Here is a 14,119-nt window from a genome sequence, read left to right as displayed (position 1 = left end):
TGCTTCAGCTGCTGAGCCTTTTGGAACAGCTCGAGCTGTAAATATGTGCTCGATGCTTTTGCATTTTTTATTATATGCTGATGCAGTTTTTCTGTGTCCTCGCTAATTTGCCAATAAAACATGGCACACAGAATTCATGTGTTGTGCTGGGGACAAACTGTTTAGAAGACAGTATCAGAAAACTACAGATTAAAATGTTTCCAGGTGGAAAAAGCATAAGAATTGGAAGCAAGATGACTCTATAATCTGTTGTCCTGAGGGGCTCTTCTGATATTAAAAAAAAAAAAAAAGGTTTGCTTTCATCGGTGCCAAAGCCATTTAAAGGAAAACTGTTCATTACTTTATAATCTCGTGTTTAAGGGCAATTTGCATTTTTCAGAAGGAAACTTGACTCTCCATAAATTCAGATTGTTGGATTGGGGCTTCAACAACAGAACAGCAAATTGGTCATTGCTTTTGGTACAACACCATCTGTTAGTATGGATCTTTTTAAAAACAGCTTGTCCTGTATTTCACCCTTCATCTGTTCTTCTTTAGAGCTGCTCACCTTCAGTCCAAGGACTTAAAAGCACTGAATGTACACTACTTAAGCTTCCCCATTAGGACTATTCAAGGAAGAATGCAACAGGCTATGAGGAGCAGTTGACCTGCCCAGGTCTGCTCTGCCTGACCTTTAGAGTTCCTCCCAGTTGTTTGCCTCATCCAAAGCTTCATCTTTTCTTCTCTGCCACAGTACAAAATGCCATTCCTGCCTGGCAATGGAAGCGCATGGCCAATACTCCTCTTTCCCCACTCGAGTGAGGAAATTTTACTTGTAGATGTAACAAATAAAAAACTTTTTGTGTCTTTTTTTTTAATTTTCTCCAACACAATATAACATAACTGCATTCAGACAGCTGCTGTTGGTTCTCCTTGGACTTTTCCCAGCAACCCCATGCCAGGTCCCTGTGTGCCTCAGTGCAAGCATTAATATTCTCCTACTCCTTCGACAAACAGCAGTCACAAGTCATTGAACAAATCTCCCCGGACAGTTGACGAAACTGAGGGAACAGAAAACAACTCATTCCTCATCCACAGAGTCAAGAACTGTTCCTGAAAGGGTTTTGATTTTGGCTTTAAAAATGTAACAAGAGATCTTTGTTTTTACTTTTTCCACGGCAAGGATATTCACTCTAACAAAAATAGACAGGAAAGTAGAACACAGCTGATGTCCTTAAGAAGTCAACAGTCACATCAAAACGTATGACTATCTCCGTTCTTGATTAATGCCACGTGAAACGTGGCTCCATAGCTATGAGCTCTGGGCAAAAGCTGAAAACTTTCTCGAGGTGTTGCCAGCTGTTTTGTAAAAGCCAGAAAGAGTGCTTTTCACAGAAGAGGCTGCAGTATGTTTGCTAGTCACACAAGTGCTCACAATTCAGCAGCATCTATTCATGCTGCCTTGTGACTAACTGCATTATATGTACCTTGCAGGGACCAGGCAGCAGCTCCATGCCGTCATCTCTCTGGTAAATCACAATGATCAAAACTGAAAAGCCCTTTTCCTACTGTTTCTTTCTTTAAATGTAGTTGTTTTTTGAAGCAAGAAAAAAATATAAAGTGAGAGAGAGCTGAAGTAAAGATGTAAAGGTCTGGAGACACAGGCTCTGCCAGCTTACAGCAAAACCGAGCTGCTGACTCTAGATGGAAAATATGCCCATTTGCTTAGGCTGAAGAGTCTGTTTTGCTGAGGCCACCCAAGCCAGGTGATGTTCCAGTACCATCAAAAAGTGTCCTCGTGCTAACGGCAATGAAAGCCCTCAGCTAAAGTCGAGGTTTAGAGCACCCGTTCTGGGACTCTCTCCCCTTGTTCCACCACATCACCTGCAGCTGCTGGAGGCTTGAGCCACTGCACTTTTATAAAATACTACAATTCTGGAAAAGGACCAGAAAAACTACAGGAAAACTGTAGAAGGGGGGGGGGGGGGGGGGGGGGGGGGGGGGGGGGAAGAAAAAATAAAAGTAGAATTTCCTTTTTTCTTTTTCTTTTTTTTTTTCTCAGGCTATCCATTTGCAGAACTATGTCAGGGTTGTGGGATTACACAGGGCTCTGTGTGTGAATGCTTTCTGTGGGCTCTGTCCTGGAAACCTCTTTTTTCTTGAAAATGGGCCAATGGGCCTCTTTCTGCTTTGCACCGCATGGGGACGACTGTGACCGGGCCACACCAGCCCCCAGGTGAGTCCATGAGCATTTCCTTCAAGAACTGGCACGGTTCAGCCACAGCAGTGAGCTCTGTGAGCACACTTCCACCAGCAGCAGTCCGTAACTATTTCAGTTGATTCACAACCTGACGCCTCTGACCGCAGCTTGCAGGCACTGCGAGTGCTTCAGATAACACATGAAAAAGTATCAGAGTACAGGGAGAGACCACTGCATTATTTCTTATACTGAAAGCCCATAGCTACCTTTGGCGTAAAGAAAAAGTGGCTGTTTCCTCCCAGGTGTCCTACCCCATTTTTCTGAGTTCGTGGTCTTTCATTTTTTTCCCCCTATGGGTAAAAAGGACCTTATTTCTTAGCAGTGAACATTAATGATTCATGTCTCCAAGGGCCGAACTGGAAAATTTCCTAGATTATACACCTGCCTGTTCTAGGAGTACTAAATGTACCAGCAGTGGGAGGACTTACTCAGGCTCCTATTAAGCAACATCTGTGGGTGGATTTTTAGTCCAGCTGTTAACACGTGATTTATTCTGCAGTCAGATCAACCATGCCAATGGAAAGAGTAGGCTTCAAGCCTGCTACTAAAGGGACTGATTACAGTAATTACTGTCACCATGAAACATCTTGTGAATGTTGGCAGATAGGTTCACAGCCCCACATGCCAGCTGAATAAATGAGATCTTGCTACTTGCGGGCTGTCAGGTCAAATGATGCAAAGCAGTTTAGGGTAGGCATTCACAGCCTGGAGATACCTACCAAGATACTGGCCACATTCACAGTGACCACATCCTGCTACTTCTCTGGATTGTCACCATCTACAGGACCAGAATCATAGAATGATTAAGGTTCAGAAAGATCTCTAAGATCATCTAGTCCAACCGTTCACCTACCTCCAATATTGCCCACTAAACCATGTCCCTAAATACCACATCTTCACGTTTCTTGAACACCTCCAGGGACAGCAGCCCATTCCAGTGCCTGACCACTCTTTCTGAGAGGAAGCTTTTTCTAATATACAACCAGGAGTCCACGTTACCTGTCCATGTTACAGGAGGAATTAGGAAAGTCATGTTCTGTGGCTGGAAATTGGTCTCTACCATAGGGTACAGAACCTCCTTCCATTTTATGGTGGAATCATAGAATACCCCAAGTTGGAAGGGTCCCATAAGGAACATCAAGTCCAACTCCTGGCTCCACAAAGGACATGAAATTGGAATGCATAAATTAAAGAGTCGAGGGCTAATTTGTCACTTGGGAGATGGGGGATGTAGGGCAGTATTGACCTCCCTGATAAGAGTTAGCAGCACCGTGCTTCTGGTTTCATTCTGACCCCAGCACCCCATGAGGGCAGGGGCAGGCAGATGGCTGTGGTCACCTTTGCACTTGGAGGTCACACAGCACAGCTGGCAGAGCCATCACACTGAGTCAGGCTACGTACATACTCTTCTCTAGATGGGAACAAGAACAAACCAGATAAATGTGGTCACGAATCAACTTAGCCAGAATTTTAGGAAAGTTTGCAGTTGTCAGGCAAGGGAAAGGAACCAGAAGAATACATAAATCAGTGAGAGTGAACTCACCAACCAGACCTAAAGCTTGATACATTTTAATAGATGTTACTTCTAATTAATCAATTAATGTAATTATAGTGATTACAAATTATGTAACCAATTATTAATCAATTAATCTTTAATTAACTCATTTTTAAGTACTCCCATTTTAATTAATCGATCTGTACTTTGTTTGTGTATCTCAGCAGTGTACTCCATGACCCAGGAAACCCCTTCTTATCGCTCTCCTCCAATCTCATTTTTCCTGCCCTGCTTGCCATTAATTTCCCATTAACTTCCTTCCTACCCCTCCTCAGCTCCTCCACACAGCATGGAGCAGCCAAGGAAGAGGATCTCATGCTTCCCTCGAGGTGGAGAGATGATGGACTGAGGTGATGGACCCAGTCTACTCAGGGCCAACTTCAGAGTAGAAGAACTGCTGCTCAAAAATGCACTCAGAAATGCTAACTCTCCCTCTCAGACCTCTCAAATGCAGAGCAAACAAGGCTCAGATTGGCACAGCCAATGCAAAACCTCTCCTCCCCTCTTTGCCTTCTCTCAGCGCTTCAAGCAAAAGGCACTCTGATCTCACACTGATGCCATGATAACTGCTTTCCTGTGGCTTCCCTGCTCATCAGCCACAGAACTTACCTGCTGCTCAGAAGGCAGCTGCAGCTTTGGGAGCGGCTCTTTGTCACACTCACTGATTTTTGCTTTTTCAAAACAAAGTATTGCACTCATCCATGAAAGATGTGCTCTGAAAGGATGTTGCCCTCACTCCCCAGACTCCTCGCTGGTTTTTGCGTGAAAAGACCAGCATAAAGGCTCAACTAGCAAGAAAAAGCAGTTGAAAAGATCGATTTGCTAGGAAGCAAGCCTGGAGATGAGTCCTTGAGATGCAATATCTTGTATTCAAGGATCATAGAATCATTAAGGTTGGAAAAAACCTCTAAGACCATCTAGTCCAACCGTCCACCTGCCACCAATACTGCCCACTAACCATAGATGCCTCAGAAAGTCACATCACTGTACAAACCTTAAGTATTTTCTGAACTATATGAATTCTATTCTATCTATATGTTATTTTTGCAATCAATACTCATACTTTTGTATTTTAATTGCAGACATTGCAATGTACGGACAGTCAGAAGCACCAATCTGAATAAGTATTTTAAGTTCCGTTGTTAAAATTTAGTACAATGCCTAGTGGATGCTGCTACTAAGAAACAGAGTCACTGAATTTCATTGTAGCCTACTTCACATAAAAAGTATTTTGTCTGGGGGAGCAGAGCTGTTCCGCTGCACATACTCCTAAAAGGAGCCAGTCTGAATACTTGTATTTGTTCACTGTATCCGAGTATCAGAGTTTACCTCTGAGTGGAAATTAATTGGAGCTTAGTCTGGGAAAGGGAGAGGTGATGGTCTGTTCCTACGGCCAGCACAATAGATGGGAGCTCATATTTGTCCTGCCCGGCAAACTTACAGGCACTTCTTGTCCTCAGCAACAGATTTTCTCCTCAAATCTCACCAGGATAGACAAACTTAACTTCCTTGCTACTGAGTAGCGAAACAGTTCACTGCTTCATGGCCCAGAGGGTGACAGTGCTATAGCCAGAGACATACCAAGATTTCAATAGATGCATTTTTTTTTCTGAATGGAAGAATTCAATTCCACACCTTTTCCTCATCCACAGTTCCATGTCAGGTGCCATTTTGTCAGACCGCCCCTCCGCTGCCAGCTGTCACACAACAATAAAATGTAATGGAATATTGGTGGGAAGGTTCAACCTCTACTGCCATTGCTCCAACATCAGCCTCTGTTGCTGTCAGTCAACATAATGAAATAGGAGGCATTACTTTTGGAGCAGCTGTAGTTTTATTTGGATTTAGAAATTGCTGACAGAAACCAAACATGTAATAACAGTCTTGCTACAGTCATTTTTGTTCTCATAACAATCACTCCTTCCAGAAGCACTAAAGAAAATTAAGTACTGCAGCAAATGAACCATGCAAAATTATTTTACTACCATCAGTGATGACAGAAAGTATTTCTAACAGTTTTAAACGGTTTATTGCATGGGTGTAATTACACATGGGGCAGTAGTTCCAGACTGAGTGCATACTGTGGCACTATTATTTATTATTATTTAAAGATCTGGGGAGTATCTCTTGTTGCAGTAGTTAGTTGCTTATTTACTCATTAAAGTTGGTAAATTACATGCACACAAAAATACCTACCCACAATGATTGCAATTATGAACACTGTAATTTCATCAAATTGGATAGAAAAGCACAGAAATGCAATAATCAGACAAAGCCTAAACCTCAGCATCTTATCCACAGCTTAAAACCCTGATGGCCTCAGACAGCGACAGAGAACTTCAGTGACCTCAGTTCACTGGAAGCTGTACTCAGCTACCAGCCCTGGAGCTGAACAGGTAGAAACTTCAGTGTCTTAAATAAGAAGAATAGATCCAGTCACAGAGGCTTTTTCTTACACTGCAACTTGCTAGTGATTGCAGGGATCTCCACTGGGTCTAACACGGTTATGGGCAGAAAACCGGCTGTCCTCCCACCTCCCAATGAAGCTCATAGTTGGATATGGTTTATATAAACCCATAGGACACCCATAACTTCTGCTATCTCCAGCCCTAAAGGCCTTGGTGAGGATGTTGAAACCCTTCTGAGAATACTTTGAGCCATTCTATCCACTCACCAGAAATGTAGACACAAGGAACACTGAGTCAAGTATAGAATTGCTGGGTCACTTCCATGAGACAGATAAAGTCTCCTTTGAGAATATCATAAAGAATAAAATATATTCAAATTATTTATCTGGGGAAAACCAATTGAATGCCTCCAAAACCAACCCAGAAGGCCATGCAGCAGACAAGTGGTGAACTTGGCCTCAAGCCACACAACCACCCTTGCATGACAGGCTGTGCAGAAATCTCCTCCTTTCCTTTTGAACTGGATCCACTCAGAAGAAAACATCTTAAAGATTCAGTAAGCTACATAGTACACAGAAGAGACAGGCTAATGATCAGGAAACTCACCTGGGACTGAAAAATCCTTGGTAGCACACCATTCTTCAGGGTCTTTGGAAAGCAACGTGTCCTTAAGCAACTCAGTCCAAGGATATCCAGGGTCTTTGGGTCTACAGAAAATTTATTAATGCCAAAGCTGTCAAAACATGATGATGGAAATGAACACTAAGTAAATAATTCAACGCATACATTTTATGGCTAATTAAAGATTATAATCAAAAGTGGTAATGATTTTTGCAATCATGAGTTAAGTGTTTGGAAGGGAAAAGGAGCCGCAAAGGGATTTTTTTAGAATCAGTTCTGGGTTGTTGAAACAAGCCTGAAAGAACCAGCATATAAACAAGTGTTAATTAATCAGGCATGCTGATAGCTCAGTATCCGCATTTTCATAAAGTTCCAGACAACTCTGTCATTCCCTGTATAAGACCTCCCTCACACACTTTGCCCCCCACCAGTAAACACTGTCTCATTTGATGAAAATTTCCTAAGCTGGGTAAGGATCTGTTCATAAATAAGATGTTCAAAGCCAGTGATTTCTTCCACAGGAATGCAGTTTAACATCAAGATAAATAAAATATTTCTTTGATTGCCCGGATTGGTTGTCTAGCTATAAAAGCAAAGCACTTCTCTTTTGTTTCAGTTAGACATACCACCACCCTTCAAATGACTTTGTAAAGGAGGGGTGGGTTTGGAGGAAGCCTGAAAAGAAAGGAACAAGTCAAATGGATCCCGGTGCACTTTACAGGTTATGGTCCTTAGTAATTTTTAGAAATGGGTGAAACGTACGTTATCTACCCATACCTTTAGGCTCCATCCAACGTAAACAGGTCACCATTCAGAAGAGAATATCAACATATATGAACACAGGGATATCAGAATTCTCACAAGGGATGCAAACTCCTCTCTCTCAAGCTCTGTGGTTCCTTAATCTCCCCGCGTACCGAAAGGTCTCGAAGCGCTGCACATTCAACCACTGCACAGAACTCCATACACATGTAGATACCAACCAGTGAAAAGCAGCTGCATTCTTCAAACGATAGTTCTCCAAAACACTCATACCTACAAGTGAGAGGAAATTATACAAATGCAGAGTGTTACCCAGTTGATCTTTGGAGTACAATCCCAAACAGTGGTTTCAGCTACCTGTACTTGCACCTTCACACTTGAGATATTAAATCCACGTCTCCATACAGTTGCACCGGTCTCCATACACAACAGCAGAGTTTCATATACACAAAGACCCACATCTCAATTAATCCATTCTTGGGAAACCCTTTCCTGTTATCTAATTCCTCTCTGAAAATCTAGCAGCTTGTCTTCAGGTCACTGATCCCATTTACAAAAACACTTTCTAACAAATCTGAAGAACACTTCTTATTCCACATGAGTGTTATGGACAGTTCTAGGGTTATACTACTTATTCCATCTTGGCTGTATTATGAATTTTTGTAGGCAAGGCTCATGATGGAAAAGCCAAGAGTCTGCAAACAAAGAAAAATGCTACATAAAGAGAAACAAAAACCAGATAGTTTGCTTGTTCTGAGTCATTACTACTGTTTGATATCATTCTGTACACTAATTTTTTCTACTGTTCACAAGTAGAAATGTTTTAAAGAATTCTTAAGGTCAGCTTTTAAATGATTAACAGCTTATGAAGATTTGTATACAATTCTTTTTTTTTTTTTTTTTTCCGTTTATGTAAAAGGTTAATGAAAGTTAATCCTAAAATATCACTTGGTCAGACAGAATATGGGAAAAAATATCACGGATCTTCAGTGGATTTTGCTGGGCTTGTGTTTGTTTAAGAGAGAAATCACTTTACACAAAGGAACAGATGATTTACTCTTCCGCAAAAATATTTCTTCTTAGTCATTCAAGATTAACTTTAATTGAAATGGTATGAAAAATGGAGGAAGAAAGAATTTAAATGGCAAGAATAAAAATAACATTGAGCTATATGAAGAATATTTTAGTGGATGTTTTCAGCTTACTCATCAACTAGTTTCTAGATCCAGAATATATTAAATACGAGGTTTTCTCATTAAAAATCTGCAAAGCAGCATGCATAACATCAAAGTCAGATGATTTCAGGTGTTTGAATATCTTGCGTCCTAGTAGCTAAAAATGAGCCTGATCTGAATGCAACACGGACTGACCTCTATTGCAAGAAGATGGTGTATTCATTTCCACTCATGTAAAAGGAATGCAAATTACTGCTGATCCAAGAGAACAGTTTTTCAGAGTGTTTTAGGAGAAAAACTGTTTTGGAAGGGATCTCAAGACATCACCTGGTCTTTCTATCCTAAGACAAGATCAACTCTATCAGAACTGCCCCTTGCTGGCGTTTGTCCTATTTAAAAAAGGTTCATAACATTGCAGTGTGGGAATCAGCCAGTCAGAACGGCAAAAGAATACAGAATGGTTAACAATAATAATTTATTCGTTTTGAAATGTTAACAATTTTGTCTTTTCCTCATCTTTTTCTCAGTCTACACATACAGCACTTTGTCAACAAGTTAACAACCTATAATTGTGAAGAAAAAGATGCACCTGGAGAATTTCGAGAGGACATTAACCGTGTTTTCATTGCACTGCTGCACTGGCCTGCAGTCCCACAGTTACAACACTGAAAACTCAATCTATTTCCTTGTTACTCATGATCCTCCTGGTGATATTAAAGGCACAGCACGGTGGTTGACCAAGGAACAGTCACTCTTGCAATCAGTCTCAGTTCAAAGTAGAGAGAGAGGAACCACAATCACGCACAAAAGCTTGAGACATAAGAACTTGTAACCATGACAGCTGCATCCTACAAACACTACAGAAGACAGTAACAGCAATTCCTCCCTGCAAAGCCTGTGTTTACTCAGTTTCCTTTGTATGCATTGGCAGTCCCCATTTAAGTACAGTATCAGTACCACGACAAAACAGTTTTTAAGGTGTCTTGTCATCAGAGGAATGTTGTTGACCCTTCCCTCTTTTCATGGGGTAATACAGCAAGTATTTTCTTTGATGTGGATCCTTGAGGCACTGAACATGTGAACTTTCCAGGACTGCGTTATTTTATCTCAAATAAGGGTCAGGATTTGCAGGTAGAAAGGGTATGATCAACTAGTAAGAATGGAGGATTGAAAAAGATTGACATGGAAGACGGTTGTCCTGGTTTAGTTGGCAGTTATACAGACCTGATGTAGTGGAAATGTCATGACCTGAAACGGTGATTGAGCACCTGGTGGGAAGGCAGGGCCAATCCAGGGGAGCTCAGGTGCATGCAATGCTCCTGAGTGACGAGAAGGGGTGGAGCCAGGATCCATTCCCCTCCCAGACCTCATTTAAGGGTTGGCAGCGGAGGTAAAGGTATCTTCTGTGGGAGGTTCCTGTCTACTGAAGGTCTTCTACAGGTAAGCAGTTTTTCTTCTTTTGTTTCTGCATTTATAGCTGTTGTTTTTTGAGCTTGTTCTCATTTGCTGCAGCCTAGAGTTGTGTCATCCTGCTATTATTGCTGTATTTTCCATTGCGTCATAGCATTAAGCTTGCTTACAAAGATCTACTGTGATGTTTGCTTTTTCTGAGATTCCATGAGTTCCTTATGCTTCATATGCAGCTGATAAAGCATACCATAAGGACAGAAATAATTGCTGGTGGTAGAGCAAAACTGCATTTCAAAGTCCCTGTTCTAGTTAAGATGTGCTATGGGCTGGTAAAGCAGTCTGTAGTGTAGAATTAACTGCAAGGGTTGAAGCTGAATGCTGTAAATGAATTAGTCCTGGTACTGCTCACTTCAACTGATCATAGGCACCCATTGTTTATGGACAAATGTTGAGTGAGCAAAGATATACTCAGAATTACTATAGAGAGTTTAGTTGAGCACTCATTATGTGCTTTAATAAAATTATGTGGTGGTTGGGTTGTTGCTCTGATGTGTGCACAGATAGAGTTATGCTGCTTTTTATCTTCACCTTGGTAAATATACTTAAAGTGGTTTGGGATATTTTACTTTTTTTTTTTTTTTTGAGAAATTGCTTTTAGGATCTTATAGAAGGCACTGTTTGTTGACTGAATAGCAGATGTTGTTCCACTTTAATTTGGAGAAGAAATTTACTACCTGTTCTGTTGTTATCACAGAAGCACCATCCACTAAATTGTTAGGATGTATTTTTTGGGGCTGGTAATACTTGTGCTTCCTCAAAAGCAAGGCGCTAATCAAATTCACTTGTCGAAGGTGCTCCTGGGTGACTCTTTTTCACTCTGTGTCAGACCTTTAACCAGGGTGATCCACTTTCTCCAGATGCAAGTCATAATCTGTAAAACGTAGTTTCAGCATTTTCTTTTCCCTGACTCTTCTGCTAGAAGTTCAGGGCAAGTGTTTCAGGACAGCATAGGAGGACTGGATGAGGAAAAACTGCAGCTTGCAGTCAGAAGTAATGTTGGTGGAAAGGACAGTGTAGGAAAATCTTACCACTTATCTGATCTTTTCACAGCTTGTGTGTGGAAGTGTGGTGGGACCTACAGAAAGATGCTGTGTTCCCCACTCAGGCAGGCATGGAGTTGGCTTTCACAGCCTCCAAACAGTTTTTTCTGAAATGTTTTTGCTCTAAGGTGTAATGTTTTACTTAAGGTAGTTGTCCAGTCTTTAATTACCTCTTTCATTACTTCCAAGGGAACTAACTAGAAGCCAAATCACATTCATTGCATTTAAATTACTTGGATTGGAGAGGCTTTCTCTGGGTCATTTTGAGGTCTGGTGCTTGCAGTGGGAGGGATTCTGGAAGAACAAAATGGGCTTGCTTCCCAGACAGCGTGTCTTCTGATTAGTGCAGCTCTCCTCCACTTGATCCTTCTGTGAAGAGAACAGAATTGAATGTAGAATTCTGCTTGACGCTGTGTGTAAACAAGGCCTACTCCACTGAGTGCAGTTTACAGCTTGTAACTAGATGTTCTCTTCTGCTTCTATGAAATCATCTGAATCTTCACTCTCTCCTTAACTACAGTTTCTACTTAAATTGCTGTTGACTTAAAATGACACCAGTGTGAGCATTCCTCTCCTTCTGAATGGCAAGTGCTTGATCAGTGCTTGGATCTTGGCTTTGAATTCAGTGACTCACAAAAGTAGAGAGAGCAGAATTCAAAACCCAGGTACAGAATCTTGGAGAGCAGCTCAGTCTTCTGGTACCAAACTGCTGAAACCGAGAATATGGAAATGCATCAGCTCCTCAACACTTCAGTACCTTGTGTTAAATGAAGACTATGAGCTTGCTGCGGCAAGGGCTTTTTTTTTTTTAATTACCTTTTTGTAAAGCAACTAGCATGAGGGGCCCCTGATGGAACGCCATGATAATCAGTTGGGCTCTTCACTAAGACAGCTCTATGTAGTAATGCTGATCCCACTACAGTTGTAGGTACTGAGTGTGGCTCAGGGAGGAGGCACAGCTTCATTCCCTTTGTTTTGCTCCAATTTCCTTATGTGAGTCAAGTATGACTGACTTCTCTTGCTTGGCTGATCAGAACAGTTCAGTTTGACCCTAGTGTTGAAGCCAATTAGGCAGCAAACACAACATTACTGATAGAAATGCATGTTTTCTCAGATGGCAGCTATTGCCATGCACTGCCAGCCAAAAACTCCAGAGGAGAATGGAATAAAAGATACAATTTCTTTGCGCAACTTAAACTCTCCTGGTCACATTTACATAGGTAATAGGCACACACATATGCAGGCAAATATTTTTCAGGGTTACCTTTGCTTAGCAAGATGACGAGATGTTTGTAGCAGGCTTACCTTTTCAATTCTAGATATTAGATGTATTCTCAAATATTTTTATATTTCTGCTTTGGAGACTAGGTTTAGGGCTAACTCTGCCCTTATAGAAAGAATAGCATGCTGGGTTCCCGCTGCTTTGGTTACAGGTTTCCCTTTTCTAAACTGGGAGAAGTGTTGTCTCAGCTCAGTGGAAGTTCAGTCCTGCCAGGGACAGGGAGAAGGACACTGTAGCAGTGTCCCTTCTCTCTTTACTGCGCAGGTAGTGAAAAAAGGTGCCTGAAGGGGATGGCTTGGCCTTCAGTGATGTGGCCACAGTATGGAGTGAAGGATTCAGTGGGAGGTACTGACTTTTCTTTCAATAAGTTAAACAAAGCTATGGCTCTTGAGACCTGTGAAAACATCCTCGGTGACCTTATTTTTCACATGCTTTTGTTATAAGTAAAAGTGTTGCTGCCTGAGAACCTTCCAGACACCACCCCTAGCTGCTTAGCCTCATGCCAGGCCATTAATGTGGAAAGATTGTAACGTACCCCATGGTACTCGACTAGCAGAAGGCAGCCTCCCAGCAGTGAAACTTGTGCAGCTGTGGACCAGCTCTGTGATTTCAATGAGTGAGCAAACATCACCAACCCGGCAGGAGTTCTCTCTGAAGAAAGGGAGAGCAGCAGGGACTTGAAGCTTCAGCAAGGCTAGCATCAGATAGCTCACTTCATTGGTGGAAGGCATGTGATCTGTCTGTTGGTGGGCTGATATGCCAGCCGTTTAGTTTTCGCTATGTCACAGTCAGTGAAACAGCCGTGGCTTCTGGAGCAGAGCTGATCCTCCTTGCACAAGACACACAGGTCACCTTTGGTTTGGTTTAATTTTTGGAGGTACTTTTCTCACTAGGAAAACTTGGGTGTTAAATCCAGTTCTTGCTCATTTCAGGACTGCGTTTCTGAGGGCAGGCGAGGAATAAAAGAAGTTTGGCACATTAATACTGCCACTGATCAGTGGTAAATCATTATAAGAAGCTGACATGACCCTTGTTCCCTGGGTCTGAAACAATGCATTAAACACTTGAGTAATCTGCTCTCTTGCTTTAACAACAGCAAAGGAGAATAGGGAGGCTGGAAGTTAACAACAGCTGAAATTTTTATGAAGTTGTAAAGTGTACAGACCTAGACCTGCAGTGATTTAGTCACTTAGCATCAGTGAAAACTCGGTGACAAAAGCACTGATCTGCAGAGTCACGTTAGCATGTCTGACACAGATTACCCCACCTTCCCGTGTGTAAACTGAATGCCGTGCTAGGGAAATAAGTGGTGATATCATGGGGGTAAAATGGTAGTAAAGGAGATCAGTTCCAAGGCAACCCACATCCAAACGATTGCTCACTTAAAATGTGACCTTGTGTAGAAACCGCAGATCAGAACTTAGCTTGAAAGGACTTCAGACTGAGTAAGGCTTATTTTAAAAGCTGAGTTGTGATGCGCGTGTGTGTGTGTATATATAGTTGTGACTAAGACTACAGAGATTGTGACAGTGCTTGCACACTTTCTTAAGCAGAGACAACTCTCAAA

General features: G+C 41.8%; 2 long non-coding RNA genes across 3 annotated transcripts in view; one reads left to right on the top strand and one right to left on the bottom strand.

The window, feature by feature from the left end:
• The window catches only part of LOC107053736, a 60,473-nt gene that overhangs the window by 39,823 nt on the left and 6,531 nt on the right, over positions 1-14,119 (top strand). For both annotated transcript variants that reach the window (XR_006939783.1, XR_005860999.2), the window contains 2 exons: positions 2,042-2,215; positions 9,288-10,200. This is a non-coding gene — a long non-coding RNA (uncharacterized LOC107053736). The remainder of the gene's footprint in view (positions 1-2,041; positions 2,216-9,287; positions 10,201-14,119) is intronic.
• Positions 2,213-14,119, bottom strand: part of LOC107053737 — a 62,700-nt gene continuing 50,793 nt past the window's right edge. Inside the window, exons 13-17 of the long non-coding RNA XR_006939782.1 lie at positions 13,088-13,494; positions 9,985-11,639; positions 7,601-7,858; positions 6,809-6,909; positions 2,213-5,491 (exon numbers count right to left, since the gene is read on the bottom strand). This is a non-coding gene — a long non-coding RNA (uncharacterized LOC107053737). The remainder of the gene's footprint in view (positions 5,492-6,808; positions 6,910-7,600; positions 7,859-9,984; positions 11,640-13,087; positions 13,495-14,119) is intronic.

The sequence above is a fragment of the Gallus gallus genome, chromosome 6 (assembly GCF_016699485.2).
Source record: "Gallus gallus isolate bGalGal1 chromosome 6, bGalGal1.mat.broiler.GRCg7b, whole genome shotgun sequence".
In the NCBI taxonomy this organism is placed as follows: Eukaryota; Metazoa; Chordata; class Aves; order Galliformes; family Phasianidae; genus Gallus; species Gallus gallus.
The sequence above is the reverse complement of the archived record's forward strand: the minus strand, read 5'-3'. Positions and strand labels throughout refer to the sequence as shown.